A 14,183-nucleotide genomic window follows, 5' to 3' on the forward strand; every position below is an offset into this window, starting at 1 on the left:
CTCCTTAATGCTGGGATAATGTATTTGATTTCCATGATATGAGTGGAATGTAATGGATGTACCGGTAATATATTTGTATTATTTATTTTAATACGTCATAAGGAATAAAATTTGCAATGATTTAAAAAGTAAATGTTGAAGCTTGTATTTACAATACAATATGTTAGTACTTTTATACAGAGTCCACCACAGATTTATTGAGAGCTAGCCGCAACGCAATGGAAAAACAGGACATCTTGAACCTCAGAGAAAAATGTGAGTATTTTGAACAAAGTAAATGAATTAGAATCAAAGTTGCAACGTTATTATGTATAACAATTAACATGTTTGTCTGGTCTCCCTAATGCTGTGATAATGCATTTGATTTCCATGATATGAGTGGAATGTAATGGATGTAATAAATTCTCCTATATGTAATAATATTCCTAAATATAATGCACTGTGTTAGAGTAAAATCCCAAGAGATCCGAATATCAACATGGTGTGTAACTTTGAAGCGAGCAAAAAAGTGTTGAATCCTTCAATAATATGAATTAAATATTTAGATGAAAAGTATTTACAGCCTCAGAATGGTTTGTTATGAATAATTTGACTGTTATTTTCAATACAACTTCATTATTTTTCTCAAAAATCGATTCGGAGCGATTCTGCAATTTTCTGCTACATTACGGGTATATGGGAGGCATTCCTGTCAGATTATTATAACTAAGCAGAGTGTAGTGAAATTAATAGCATTATTGTAGGCTTAAAGCTTGGTTATGTAATTGTAAACAATACGGTGGTCGATGTAGTAAATGTCCGATATCATATGCAATGTCAACCCGTGCACGCACGGGTCAAAGTCTAGCAAGAATAATTAATTTTGACTTGTAAAAGAAAGTAATAATTTTAAGATTGATAAAGCCACAAAAGGCGCAACTGTTTCTTTAAAAGATTTCTTGTTTTAAACTTTATTTATGCAATAACGATTCTTTGATATTTTGCAGTTCCATACCATTGTTTTCCCTCTCTCAGTTCCTGTGATGAAAGAAGTCAACTTGATAGGTTTGTTTCAATCTATTTTGTGAATGTTTTTCTTGTTTGATAATAGGTTAGTCATACATATGTAGCTGCAACAATGTAGCCCTCTCCAATTTTTTATAACTGATGTTTACTCCCCCCCCCTCCCCGCCCCCCCCCCCCCAAAAAAAAAATAAAAACAGGAGAGGGCTACATTTTTGCAGCTAGGTGTTAGGCTTCTGGCTTTTGAATGACAATGTATAGATGGTGTTATTTCCTTGTGACTTGTGACAGAGGCTGTAGTGCACAATTCCATTTGACTTTCAAGAAATGTTCAGATAGTAATGAAAATGTAAAGTGTTTAATTACATTTGCTGAGTACCACTTTCAATACTGTAAAAGGGATTATTTACATGTAAGGGAAAATTTACACTTAAGCTTAAAACTGGGTAAAATACCCCCACATTTGCATATGGGCAGTGCTTTAGTGTGGTAAATCACTGTGTATGTATTTCTTTTTTTTTTTTCTTCATTAAATAATTTTTGTATTTGTATACATTTTTGAAATTTTATCTAAAAGGGTGAGTGTCAGAGTTACATGTGCACAATCCTAAAGGTCCAAGTACAGCACCTGAATCACATGTGACTGAAGAAGATTTGATGTCCAAACCCTGCGAGAATGGAAATGCAAATGCATCGGATGTTACACCACAAGGTGATCAGTCTTTTTTTTTATTTGTGTGAATCTGTGTGTGGTAGTGGTGGGGGGGGGGGGGGTAATAGAAGTCATATTATTGAAATGATAAAAACTTTTCTCAATAATTTTCTTTCTTTATTTAAGATGACAATGGTACATTGATTTGCATCGTTTAATAATTAAAACCAATCCATAATGTTTTCTCTTTTCATTACGTTTTATGCATGCCTGTCCTTAGTATTTGCAAAGTAAGATATTCATGATATTGTTATTACAGAGTGCTTCTTTGAGATCGAAGATGATAATGGAACTAAAGTTCTTGCAAGCCCAGTTGCAGCCAAGAAGACTAAAAGCAGCTCAGGTGATATATCTTTGTTGCTTGGTCTATCTCTCCACAATTTGATGAATTAGCAATTTTTAGGTCACCTGAGTTTATTGCTATCCGTTTTCGTCCGTTATCGTGCATCGTGCCTTAACAATTTTACATTTTTAACTTCTTCTTAAAAACTACAGGGCTGATTATTACCATTTTTGATGTGAGGCATCTCTATGGTGAGTGGAATCTAAATTGTAAAATTCATGGCTCTACTACCCCCGGGGCACCACATGTGGGACCAAATTTGCAAAAAAAGAGCCAAATTTTAAAAAATATTCTTCTCTATTCCCACACATGTTAGGAAAAAACTGGTTGCATAGTTATAATGTTCATGAAGCCCTCTACACAAATTGTGAAATTCATGGCCCCTGGGTCAGGGGTTCAGGCTCTAGAATGGGGCCAGTATGGCCATATAGTATATATGTATTTGATCTTAGAAAATCTTCTTCTCTACCCCATATATATTTGTTAAAACTAAATGCATGATTATGATGTCCATATTGTGAAATTAATGACCCCTGGGTCAGGGGTTCAGGGCTGTGTTTTACAAAAGAACTTACGACTTACGACCAAATTAATGAGTGCTTATTAATCACAAACTAATCATTATTTGAATTGAATGTCTGTAAAAAATAATTATAGAAATTGAAATAAGGGTAAATTAATGGTACAATATAAATTTTGTTACCCAAAGGGCACTCCATGAGACTATAAATAGTTATGACTTTGTCGTAATTTCTTTTGTAAAATGCAGCCCATGTTCTAGGGTGGGGCCAATATGGCCATATAGTAAAAATGTATTAAATCTTAGAAAATCTTCTTTTCTACTCCCATATAAATATATATATATATATATATCTGGTTATAAAGTCCATGAAGCCCTCGACCAAAATTGTGAAATTTATGACCCCCGGGTCAGGGGTTCAGGCTCTAAGGTGGGGCCAATATGGCCATATAGTAAAATGTTTTAAATCTTAAAAAATCTTCTTCTCTACTCCCACACATGTGGGCAAAAAACTGAATACATGGTTACGATGTCCACTAACTCCTCTACCTAAATTGTAAAATTCATGGCCCCTGGGTCAGGGGTTCAGGACATGAGGGGGGAGGCAATATAGTGTTAATACATATAATGTTATAACATTTTCTTCTCTATTCTCACACATCTGTATAAAAAAACTGACCTATAATTATGTTTACCAGGAAGTCCTCTACTGAAATTTTAATTTTCATGTCCCCTGGAGTATGGGTTTTAATTCTAGGGCAGGGCCAAAATGGATGTATAGGTGTTATTGCATATAATGTTAAAAAAATACCCTTTTTACTCCCACACACCTGAAAGGAAACTGAATTCATGATTTTGTAGACCCGGTCTTTTTAAGTTTTTTGCCAAAATTGTAGGTTTCACAGTTCTTTTTGAAAGATTTCAGGAGGTGGCCGTCATTACTACTGTAATTTATAATTTTTCTATTCCAGAATAAAACCTAATTAATTAAATGCGTATATGAGACTCCTCGACAAGTTTGTGTATGGGTTATATGCTACTCAGGTGACCGTTACAGGAATAGAAACAAATTTCTCATGGAGATTTATAATGTGAAATGTTTACATCTTTTCACCATTCGGAACCCACTTGTAATACCTCATACAATTTTCCAATTATGTCATCCAGGCTATTTCATGGCCGATGCAATGCAAAATCCCTATAGGCTTTCTATTTTGGGTTGTGTATTGAAGCCTAAAGCGGTAGAGGGGGCATTTCAAAACAGATAATCTTGGCATATCAGTGGATAAATGTAGTTCGAGCATGAATGTATTTATGAAAATCAAAATATTCAGCAAGAAGTAGTGGAAGCAAAAACCATACAGAGTATGGTATGCCTTGAATCTATACATAGGTATTATCCTTTTTACATGCATATGTAACAATATAATAATTCTGATTGTTCATATTATTTTTAAAATCTTTTCAAGGTAAAAGAGAAATCCAGGAGTTTTTGGAAAAACATGAAATGTATTCATTGGAACGGCTTGATGAGAGGACCAAATTTTTGAAGATTAGATCTAAAATCTTCAACGAGAGAAAAACAACAAGACTTAGGACATTTAAAAAATGAAATGAAATGATATCAATGAAAAAGCAAACATGAATCTCATCATTTTACATGTAATGTAACTGTAATGTAACAACAAGACGTAGGGCATGTATGATAATTTATTTTTAGCTCAACGAGACGAAGTTCGGGGGAACTTATGCTATACTGCTGGCGTCGGCGTCCGGACCTGGTAAAAGTTTTTGTTGCAGGTCCTGTATCTTAACTATTTCTTGTCATATCTTCACCAAACTTGCATGGATGATGCATCTGGACCTTATTATGAACTTGAAAAACTTGGATGCTGAATCTGGGCAATGAATTTTAGATGCTGGAGGTTAAGGTTTTTGGAACAGGTTAAAGTTTTTGGTGCAGGTAGCCTTTGATAGCAATTTCTAAATTACTACTGATCCAAACTTGCATGGATGATGCATCGTAAGATACTGATGCACCTGAAAGGCTTGTATGCTGAATCTTAGCCATAGGTTTCGGATGCTGGATGAGGTTATGTTTTTTGGAACAGGTCATATATTAAATTTATTTAGTACTATTTCAAACTTGCATAGTTGATTTAACTATAATATAAATGAATTGCAAAGGTAGCTTCAGATGCAGAGCCTGATCTTCATAATCAAGGATGCTAAAAAATATGTCTTAGTAATTACTGGTCCTAACTTAACCAAACTTGAATTGATGATGCGTCTTATGATACTGATGCATCTGGCAGGCTTGAATGCCGAATCTGAGTCATAGGTTTTGGATGCTGGATGAGGTTTAGTTATTTTGGAACAGGTCACATGATTTATAGACATTAGCTTGCATAGTTAATTTAACTATAATATAAATGAATCATAGAGGTAGCTTCAGTTTCAGATCCTGATCTCTATTATCAAGGATGTTTAAAAAGAATATCCTACCTCACTCTAACCTGATTGCTAGATGTGTTTGTTGTTAAATGATATAACATGATTCATATGATATAGTATTGTCAGATTTGATACACTATTGTTTTATATGATACAATGTTATATCATATATTATATTATAAAAAGTTAGTAGGATATTGTATCAATATTGTTGTGCATTATGATATGATATTGTATCATTATATTGTAATGTAAAGTATTTTTTATTATGATGCAATGTTGTATAAAATGATAATGTATTATATACTATTTTATCACATGCTATTGTTTCATATTATATTGCCATATTTAATATGGTATAATATGATACAATATTGTATTGTAATATATAATATCTTATCACATGATATGATATTGTATAAAATGATATTTGTTTATATAATATATTATTTTATCACATGAAATAGTATTATTTGATATTGGAATATATAATATTGTAACATATGATACGATATTGTATAAAGTGATATTGTATTATATAATATATTACTGTATCACATGATATTGTATCATATGATTTGATACAATGTTGAATCAAGTTATATTGTATCTTATGATACAATATCATATTATGTATCAAATATGATATAATATCATACAATATCATACTTAAGTATACAATATAATATAATGTGTTACAAAATTGTGATGTATTATGTGATATGACATTATATCATATATTATGATATTGTATTATGTGATCAAATGCAATTATAATGTATTTAACATGACACTATGTCATATCATATGTTACAATATCATATTGCATCATTATTTATTACAGTATTTTATTTTTATTATTATATGTGTGTATCTTATATTAATATATAAAATGAACATATGATTATTATCCAATTTTTTAACATATGATATAGTAATATGATATTGATTCGAAACAGTATCCATAGATATCCAAGATCATTAACTATGATTTTCAGGTAATATGATAAAGGTGGTCTCATAAAGGTGATGCTTTATAAAGGTGATGCCTCGTCTCGGTGCTTTGTAATCTGTGATTACCTTTGTTTCTTATAAGGCAAGAAAGTGGCCCCTAAACGTGATATGTATTGCAGACGACATCCTAATGTCTTTATGTTTGAAAATTTTGAAATTTTTTTAGCTGCATAATCCTGTTCGTCCTTTAATATTTTTTATGCCATGCATTTGATCAGTCATTTTTGCTCCCAGAGTAACTTTTATACTTTGTCAATTTCTTACATGTGTACTTATTATCAATGTTATTCATTAACATTTATGAATGAATGGTTCATTCAATACGTGATCTTTGATCACCTTTTTTTTATTGTTATATATGAATTATGAAGAATATTAAGTAAATCAATTTTAAAAACTTTATTTTCTTGAAATGTATGAAATTTGAAATATGAAGGTTGAAAATAGATTATGAATATTTTGATTTCATAAATTTACAGATCCTTACATACATGATTTTGTTGCACAGAAAAAAATGAAACTGTTGTAATTGAACTGCAAGTTCACCAAAATAATGGACATGTTATGTACACCGAATTTTGAATGCAAATGATTGCTCTATTAATAAATTTGAAATGATTAATTGTTTAAACTTTCAAAATTGAACTAATGTTTACACCCTGGTCCATAAATTATAAATGAAATCTATTTGAAATTAGTTTTGATGATTAGTAAAGTTTGTTCATGAACTTGAAATGTTTTTTTTTTTCATTTATTAATGTGAAATTCTAAAACACATTAGGATACATGTAGAATGGATTGAATTGAGAAGATAATCTTCAGTAGGGACGCAAATTTAAAATGCTACATATTTTCCCCATTTTCGCAAATTTCGTGACATGCGAAAAAAAACCGGACAGTGAAAATTAAAGGGCTTGCAAATCAGGAATGTTATGGTAAAAAAAAATGGTCTACTTAAACCCTAATTAAGTAATATTAATAAAAATGTATTATCGGTATCCCATAGCCGCATAAGACAGTAGCAAAATATTAGAGGGACAATATAGTATATTTTTAAGGGCTAATAGTAATGAAAAATTAAAACAGATGTGAGATTATTGCCATTCCACAGACCTCTAAATGACCATCTATGAATATTAAAAGTCCACACCATCAACTATGTGAGATATTAACAAAGCTTACATATACATGCACATGTACACAGTGATCTTGCATTATATCTTAATTCTATGTTGCGTGGCGATAAAAAATGATAGAGCACTTTCAAATCATGAAAATTATGGGGAAAAAGAATGGTCTACTTAAGCCATAAAAAATATATATGAAAATATATGCACGGTCTCCTTAAGCCTTATGAGAGAGTAACAAAATATTAAGGAGACCATTTTTGCTGTATTTTTTAAAGGACAAGATTTATTGAAAAATTAAAACACATGTAAAGTTATTTGAATCTTGAAGACCTCTAAATGACTATTTGCAATAAAAAATATGCACATATAAAATTTTTGTATATTGTCTCCCTAAACTACATTTTAGGGTATGGTCTCCTCAATGCCTAAATCAGATTTATATATATATATATATATATATATCCATTCCTCTTATATTACTGTGTCAACTTTTCATATCTTACTTCATTCTCAATCTTGTTCGAATTTTCCATCTCCTTGTACAATTCAAATCTACATCTCCGACAAATGCCTGGACAGTAAAAGAAGACTTTGAAGTTAATTTAATGGCAAGATTTGCTTATTAAATTAAAGGTTTACAAAAAAAATTAAAGATATAAGTAAATATATTGAGAGCATATTACAGCATTTTCTGAAATAACAACAATATCTACATAACACTATACATCTGTAATTAATCTTAACACAATCTGCACAAATTAATCTTGAAAGCCCTTCATTTAATTTAGTGAAAACAATTTTTAAAATTAATATTTTATCTTGAACAGTGTTGAGAGTTTAAAAAAATAGACCCCCCTGGGGGATTTGATCCTGGTAATATTAAAAGACCATCACTTTTTTTTAAAAATTGAGAGTGAATTATCCTGAAACTAACCTGATCCAACAGGCACTAACTCTCCTTTGTGCTCAAGGATGAATCTAGACATTTGTGGTGTCACTGGCCGTTCCATCTTTCCATTGTGAGAATGGTCTGGATATGAACACTTCACACTGTGTCTTTTCCATTTTACACCGAGTTTTGCACGATGATTAGGGTATATATTAAAATTATTCCGAACAGGTGAAAATAATCCAATTTTGAGCAGAAGTAAATGTCCCTCAGATGGAATGCTGTCCTGTCCAAGTTTTAAAGACCTAAGATGCCCGCTTACATCTTTTGCACAGTCAGAAATTTGAACAAATTCCCTTTCAGATGGGAAAAACGCTGATAATCCGCATGTGATGTTCGAAAATGCAGAAAAACTGCATTTGTTTTTAAATGCATAATTTGGATGACAGTCGTCTGCCATTTTTAATGGACGGAATCTTGTTTCTAATTCAGAAGAGTTCCACAAAGGGAGATAATCTTAAGGATTAAACTCCTATTGTTTAGACAGTTGTAAAAATCTTTAAGTAATAGAGCCCACGGAATTTTAATATGAAATAGATAGTTTATCATTTAATGAATATATTACACATATATCTTGTTAGCATGTATCTGGTCTTTGTAAAAACTTAAACCCAAAGCTACTATGTATACTATAGAAATAATAGGCATTGCAGAAAAAAGTCAGCATACTTTAAAATGCTCTCTTTACTAAACCACTTAAGCAAATTCCTTAAAATTTTAAACATATCATTTTTTAATAAAGTCCAACCCTCATTACACTGTAAAAGTTTATTTCATGATATACCATGTATCACATTTTTTAAAGTTTGTCTGGTTTTTATATGGACTGGTACTTAATTAGATGCATATACTCCATGACAAGTTTGTGTATGGGATATATGCTACTCAGGTGACCGTTAAGGCCAATTGGCCTCTTGTTTATTGAATTAATATTATGCTTATTTTTATGACTTTAAAGCAAATTTACATGTAGAAATATGTTTAATGCCTTTTTAAATCATTACATATTTTTTGTTTTACTCGTAAATGAAAAGTTGGTCATAGTCTGTTCTGTTATACGCGTTGTTATCGAGACTTTATTATCTTCGGAAACTTTCGGAGTTTAACTTTCTTTTCAAACCGACACGGGACATACTAAAGACCTCAAACACGAAAGACCTGAATGAAATGACATTTTATATAAATGATGTATTTGAATTAATTTTAATAGTTAAGGATGACGTTTACTCAGAACGAAAAAAAAATTCCACTGATGATAATGAAAAACCAACTATTGTGTGATATAGACCTTTTATTGTAGTGATAATTTTCATTTTTAAAAAAGTAGGTCAATGACCTACTTTTTGAGTCAATGGCCATTGTATATTTTTGGAAAATTAAAGGAAAATCCCTGAAAATTTTACATTATGATTGAGATTTTCTTAATAATGAAAATGATACAAATTGCTCAACACTTTTGAAAATGAAATACAATTTATGAATGGCAATGACATTGAATACATACCAAGCATTAAGTTTTCGTTCACAATTTTAATAAATATTCCAGTCCGAATTTCCTCTATCACTTTTCAAATTCCTACTTATATTGATCTCATTCTGTTGGCATATAATTTATATGAGGTCAATGATCAAAATTTTGAGATATGGTGTCTTTTCTTGTTTTTAAGCATATTTCAATATTTTTTAAATTCGGGCCATACAGTTATTATAATGAATAAATGAGGTAAAACTAACGGAAAATATACAAAATTATATAGACTAAAATATAAAATCTTAACTTTTAATATTAGAGTACTTCCAAAAACATTTTAGCAGAAAACAAAATCTGCAAAATTTAGTCCGAATTTCCTGTTTGGCTAAAACTCTATTTTTGATTTGGCATAAGTCCATAATATAGTAGAAATATCGAATGTTATGTCAATAATAATTCATTTCACAGATACTTTTTGTGTTTAGAACAAATTTTACTCATGACATTGAACTTTATAACAATCCGAATTTGAGAACTCAAACCCTGAGTAAACAACACCCTTAATAGAATATGTTGATTTGTGCAGTTGTGAGTTGCAAGAACAATCCAGAATATTACGTTGGTGTGAGTTACAGTTTTCCTTATGTACGGAAGAGGAAAGATCTTTATTCGAAGTGGATACGCGCAGTAAACAAAGTTAACATGGTTTCGACTTCTTCCCCAAAAGACAAATTATGGACACCGAAAAAACAATTCTGTCTTTTCTTCTGAACATTTTACTCCGGACTCCTTCACAAGGAACCCGTATATAGTCGACTCTATGGATCTTACGGGATTTAGAGTGGGATTAAACCCCGAGGTCTATCCCAGCCTTCTTCTTGATCTACGAGCCGCCATCCCATGCATCAAACCAGCATTCAAGAAGGAAATGCAAACAGTATGTATTACACTTAAAGATTTTACTGTATGTTCTACAATGAGTACATGCCTTCATTTTCTTTGGTAGGTGTCACTTTGTGTAAGGACAAAGTAAGCCACATTGGGGACAGTAATGACACGAGTGGGAATGAGTCTGCTGGTGCATCTTCCATTAATCTTCAAACCACACAAGCAGCTGGTATATCTAAAAAAAATACTTTCAAGTTTTATGAAATGTACATCATTTAAAACATAATGATTCTAATATAAAATGAAAAAAAATTATTACATAGTATGCTATAAATCCAGCATACAAGAAATAATTATACAACTCTTTTAATATCACAGAGTAGCCCTTTGGGTTTTTCATCACCCTTCCTCTACATAACAAATTCCGAAATGAAGTTGAAAACTTTTATTCTTATTAAAAACCATTCTTTTAAATATTTTAATTACTGGTAAACATTTTAATTTTAGCTGTCAAATTTGGAAGCAAACAAATCAAAAGATTTACAAGGTGCAACAGGAAATTGTTTGATACTGGAACAGGTGAGAACAAGTAACAATTAAGTTTTAACTGCACAATGTCTTTAAAAGCAGACAAATAAAGCAGAAAACTTTGCTATGAAATCTTACCAATACAAGTACATTAATTTTGCAGAAGACAGGTCAGCCTCAAATAAACATTCCCCCTGCAAGAAACAAAAAAAATCAGGTAAGAAATGTACTTTGCATGTTAAGTTTGTATATTACAAAGTCTGAATTCATACAGTTTTCTTTATAATAACCTGATACAAATTAATAAAGAGTGCACATCATAAAATGTAATTTGTGTAAAAGGTTGGATCCATGCTTATTCAAATTTATCACCATATTAAAATGTTTGGCACTATTTACTTTTATATATATACACATGATAGATGCATGTAAAAATAAAATTCCTTTTTATATTTATATGATTCTTAAGATGCTGAATCCATGTCAAGCAGAATTGAGAAAATTCTCCCCGGTGATTCAACTGCACAAGAATAGTTCAAGTACAGAAGACTGCTTAAGGGAAATCCTCGGGATAAGATTTGAGTAAAATCCTACGAGGTTGCTCTTGCAAAGCTGCAGACATCCGTCAGCAAAATTCATAACAATCTCAGGAAAACCAACAGCAATAAAGATTTGTTAAAAGTTGCGGAAGATCTATTAAATCATTGGGGGATATATCTTTTTTAATCTGCAGTTATCGAATGGAAAAATTAGTACATGTTACAGACATTAAAAGGATAATTGAGGAAATTTTTGTCAATTTATAACATTTCTTTTTAAATGCTATCAAAATTTCAATGTTCAGCTCAAATTTAAATCTGAGATGATGCAATATCAGTAAGACACATGACATTTACAGCAATTCTTTTTGTAATTTTACATTTTTTTCTTTAAATTTTAAAGTTCTCTTTCAAACAATTTTTTTCTATCTGCTAGTTCATTTTGAATACAAATGAACAGTTCCTAACATTAGTCACATTCATTTTAAGTTTAAACTCTGTATAATGTAAACAAAATCATGGTCTGAGCTTGTGTCCATGTCCTCTAAGTGCAACTTTTATACTTGTATTATTGTAATAAATTAATCTATTATTTATTAATGAATAGAATTTCAATATTTATGTTTTCATTTATGTTTTTTAATTTTTCAAGCAAGAAAACCATATACAATGAACAAGATTATAAGTACATGTATACCGAAATATGTTCTAATGTAATACTTAATACACATATGTGACGCCTCATGAGACTTTAGGTCCAAATGTGTCATTTGCAAAACATAGAATTGACAAAATTAAGGTAGTACAAAAAAGAGAGTGTAAATTTTCTCCATAGTTCATCTTTTTATTTAAATTCCTATCATTCAAATTCCACAAAGAACAATCATATAAATTGTTGGAATATGTAGATAATATTATGTAAAAACCAAAACAATTCCACCACTAGATATTTTTAAAAAGTAGTTTAAACCCCCATCCCCCACTTTGTGAAAAAGTATTTTTCTAACAGTTCTTCCACGGCATGACGTCATAATAAGACACGTAGAACATGATGTACCTCATTTATTTGTATCTCGTTAGCGTTTGACTTGCGCAAGGATTTCGGAAGTGCTTGGTTTTCGGATACTGTTTTGTACTACCTTAATATGGCACTCTTACTACTAAGCTAAGCACTGAGTTTTTTTCCCTCAATTTTATTTCCCACAAAAAGAAACCAATTGTAAAAATTTTCACTATTATGCTGTTTAAAAAAAAATAATCAAGTGGGATAAAACAAACATATCAGGATGTTTTACATGGCAATCTGGGATCCAGATGGCTGTTTTCTCAATGATCATTTTGGCCATGTTAAGTGTTTCGTTTCTTATCAACCATTATATAAATAGTACCTGTTTGGGAGGGTAACTGTTGAAATTGACACCCCGAGAAAACCGAAGCGAAACAGAGGTTGACAATGGTTTTCGAGGGGTGTCGATTTCAACAGTTACCCTCCCAAACAGGCACTATTTATTTTATTATACTAAATGTCTTATTTTCAAAGAAAATTTTACTGCTTTTATACAGAAATGAAGTGAATTCTACGGCGAACCGTACGTGCACAATTTTTGCGCATGTAACAATTCGTTGTGTTACCCGTTGCCAAGTGTGTTGCTAACGCTGAGGGTAATAGAACGGATTACCAACTGCATCTTAACCAATCAGATTTAAGTATTTAACATGAAAGTATAATAAAACAAATTGTCTATCGTATAAAAAAAAATACCAATTTAATGTTTTGACGTTTCGTCATAAGGTAATTTACTTTATTCATTGTTGTCTTATTTTATCTGCGCTATTGGTGAAAAGACATATCAGTTTTTAATAATATGAAATGTTAAATATTTAATGTTATATTATTCTAACTACATGTGACTTACTTACCATGAACCAAGACTAATGTGCTCACTACAGCAAATCATCTTGAGGCTATCTTTTTTATCCCTCTTAAAAATTTTGATTGAAACAGATTCCACGCTCTGAGTCTCCGTTAGAAACCATTATCTGGTAACAGATAGAATGCCCAGCTTTTAGGTTGTGACATTATCAAGGAATAGAAAAAAACTTTTATTAAATTAATGAAGATTTACATGTATTTGGACATTAACCCTTCCATCACTCCTATACTCTGTCCCAAGATATACTCGATTCACATTTTGCTTAATAACTCGATAATTATAATAAATACGTAGGGTTCAAACTCCGTTTGAAGTTTATTTAAAAGTAAGAAAAAATTTCAAGAACTCTCCTTTGAAATGCCTCCTCTAGCTTATCAGGTAAAATTGCAATACAAGGCTAAAAATGTGAAGTCTACAGGGAACCGGGGATTTTGTATTACAACAGATCAGACTGATAATGTTGAAAAATTGTGTAAAGTATTCTGAATAACTTTCAAATAGAGAAAAGATGTCAACATTTCCCTGACCATTATAAATCTTTGATAGAATTTTGTTTTCGTTCCAGTGAAAATTGATATACTGTGTGTTATTTTGGATAATTTTCCTTTCATCTATTTCAACTGCACCTTTTTAACAGGTATGTGCATTTGTATAAAAAATGGTCCAAGTGTGCTGCATAAATATCTTCAGACATACTAT

At 31.0% G+C, this 14,183-nt stretch overlaps 1 long non-coding RNA gene and 1 pseudogene across 1 annotated transcript; one reads left to right on the forward strand and one right to left on the reverse strand.

Moving 5' to 3' along the window:
• The first annotated feature begins 206 nt into the window (after positions 1-206).
• Positions 207-4,482, forward strand: LOC128169451 (uncharacterized; annotated as a pseudogene).
• Positions 4,483-10,583: 6,101 nt separating this feature from the next.
• Positions 10,584-14,158, reverse strand: LOC128169445 (uncharacterized). Its single transcript, XR_008241534.1, has 3 exons — positions 13,471-14,158; positions 11,150-11,205; positions 10,584-10,718 (listed from the first exon to the last, which is right to left on the reverse strand). It is a non-coding gene; the product is annotated as an uncharacterized LOC128169445 (long non-coding RNA).
• Between the last annotated feature and the right edge of the window lie 25 nt (positions 14,159-14,183).

Source organism: Crassostrea angulata, unplaced genomic scaffold (genome assembly GCF_025612915.1).
Source record: "Crassostrea angulata isolate pt1a10 unplaced genomic scaffold, ASM2561291v2 HiC_scaffold_134, whole genome shotgun sequence".
NCBI classification, from domain to species: domain Eukaryota; kingdom Metazoa; phylum Mollusca; class Bivalvia; order Ostreida; family Ostreidae; genus Magallana; species Magallana angulata.